The sequence below is a fragment of the Macrobrachium nipponense genome, chromosome 7 (assembly GCF_015104395.2).
Source record: "Macrobrachium nipponense isolate FS-2020 chromosome 7, ASM1510439v2, whole genome shotgun sequence".
In the NCBI taxonomy this organism is placed as follows: domain Eukaryota; kingdom Metazoa; phylum Arthropoda; class Malacostraca; order Decapoda; family Palaemonidae; genus Macrobrachium; species Macrobrachium nipponense.
In genome coordinates this window covers 39597114-39599613 of record NC_061109.1, presented here as the reverse complement: position 1 = coordinate 39599613, position 2500 = coordinate 39597114, and the positions used below count along the sequence as shown (strand labels likewise).

The window sequence follows — 2500 nt, the reverse complement described above, 5'->3', positions numbered from 1 at the left end:
AGACACTTCAACGTTTTATATTAATGAATTCATTAGCATATAGCAGTTCCATACGTAAATCCTCTAAAGACACGAACGCTATCTTACATAAATAACCGTGTCCAGTGTTCACGTCACGGTACGACCACAGCTGACTGGATCTCCATGGATTTTTTCTCCATTCGAGATTTTTTTTAACACGTAAGGTTAATGTAAGGAATATGACAAGAATGAATACAAAACTACAAAAACCAGCAGCAATTATCAACACAAGAAAAAAAAAATAATAAAACTTATTGCCATGGCAAAGATATAAACAGATAAAAGGCAATAAGCGGTACTTGGAAAGCCTGTAATACAGCCATTCCAGGAAGAAGCTCGATGACCTATTCGAGGCCCCTGTGAAAAGGGCGGTATCTCCGCCACGCCTCAATTTATGTAATGTCGAAAGAGGAGAATTGAGAGAGGCCACCAATGAATGCAAGCGGTTACCAGATTCACATATAAAACAAATAGCAGATATCATCACCCTGATTACCGAATTACTCAGTCGGAGTGGAAGACTATAGCTGGTTCACTTAAGGTAGATTCTTGGATGAGCCTTATGATTGCGAGACGTTTGTTTGGCGGCCGCTGATTGACTGGTACCGGGAGGTAGGCAGCTCCCAGCCAATCAGCGGCTGCCAAACAAACTTCTCGTAAGCATAGAGCTCACCCAAGAATCTACCTTTAGTGAACCTGCTATAGTTAATTGCCAAATTACCTATCTTTACTTGAAAACATCGCTGAAAGCTACGAAAATCCCCAACACATCTGTTTTCAGTAAATATTGGATTCAAGGAGGGCAAGATAATAACGGGAGTTAGGGAAGTCTACATAAGGAAAGAATACATAAAATACAATAGAATATAGAATTTAGGACAAACGCTCAGCGCTGGTACCTATAAGGTCATTAAGAGCCGAACAAGAAACTGAGTAAAAAAGGTTTGATAGGCGTAACACGGGAGGAAAACCTCGCAGTTGCACTATTAAAAAGTTGTTAAGACAAGATGGGAAGTAAGGTAAAAAGAAAGAGAATATGAACGTAGAAACAGTGAAGGAATGACAGCAGCTAGGGGTCGAAGGGACTGCAAAGAACTTTAGGTAATACCTACAGCACTGACGGCACTGCCCCTCTAAGGGTGAGAGAATAAATAGAAAATTCTATTAAATACTGCATACGACGAGGAGCATTCCGCTCCTGAATGTCAAGGTCACGCTGACCTTTTGGGTTGGAAGAACGGTCGAGGAATAGAACTATTATTCCTACCATTATAAACAGAGGAAAAAAACTTCAGAAGTACTAACTTCTGAAGTGCCGAGTGGCTCACTACGGCCTCTGACCCTCATAGACAAGTCACACGCGATGGAAATAATTACTAATGTAGGTATACAAATATAGGCAGAAATGTGCCTTCGTTAAACTAATATTGAAACCTCATCCTTAAGACTTTTGTATTTATATTTTTCCTAAATATACATATATATATATATATATATATTATATATATATATATATATATATGTGTGTGTGTGTCCAACTTGTTTATCCTTAAATCATTACGTGAAACACCTAAAACACACGCGCAGCCGCTTCGAAATTATTGGCCTTATTGAATACCGAATTAATCTTGCTAAGAATAAAGAAAATTCGTCTGGCAACCCGACTCTTATCTCTTCAGTCATCCGAGAATATGTCTCTGACATTAACTGAAAAGTCTCATCTATTCCGAGAGCTTCTAAGAGACACTGAACGCAGCCTATTCATATCTTAATAGTCTTTCGTCGGGTGGAGCCGAAGAGAAACCATGAAAGAAAGAAATAAGGATTAGACTGATTAATATACCAGATTGTGAACGTAACCTCTCTGAGAGAGAGAGAGAGAGAGAGAGAGAGAGAGAGAGAGAGAGAGAGAGAGAGAGAGAGAGAGAGAGAGAGAGAGAGATACCTTATTCAACTATTCAACAAGAGAAAATCTTATAAAAATCACAATAACCTTATTGGAGACATTTTCTCACGCCTGCAATTTTGGGTCACTTTGCAGACAGCCAATTCTTCAAAGATCATAAAACGCTTCACCTCATTAGCTGCAGTAGTGAACCAAAACCACTACGAGCAACGAGAAGTCAAACCCAGAAACATCAGATAACCGCAATTCCTTCGTAACGTCTGTGAATCTATGTCGCAAATACACGGTAAAGGTTGACGGGTTATTGTTTGTTGGAAGAAAAAAAAAATGGATCACTTGGTCGTACAAGGTTGCTCAGGCAGACTTAAACGAATTCGTGTCCACGATCCATTAGACGCTACAGATAAGCTTTGCTATGCTATGAATATTTAGTTTCAAAATCTCTATTCTTACTCGGAATCTTAAAAATTTTGGTCCATTTGCACCAATTATTTTCAGGGATTTTAAAGTGACAATGGTAGCTGAGAGGTCATCTGCCATATGTAGGCTTCCTTGGTTAATGGTCCATATGTA

General features: G+C 39.0%; 1 protein-coding gene across 2 annotated transcripts in view; it reads left to right on the top strand.

Moving 5' to 3' along the window:
- The window catches only part of LOC135217762 (caveolin-3-like), a 103224-nt gene that overhangs the window by 25793 nt on the left and 74931 nt on the right, over positions 1-2500 (top strand). The window lies entirely within an intron of this gene.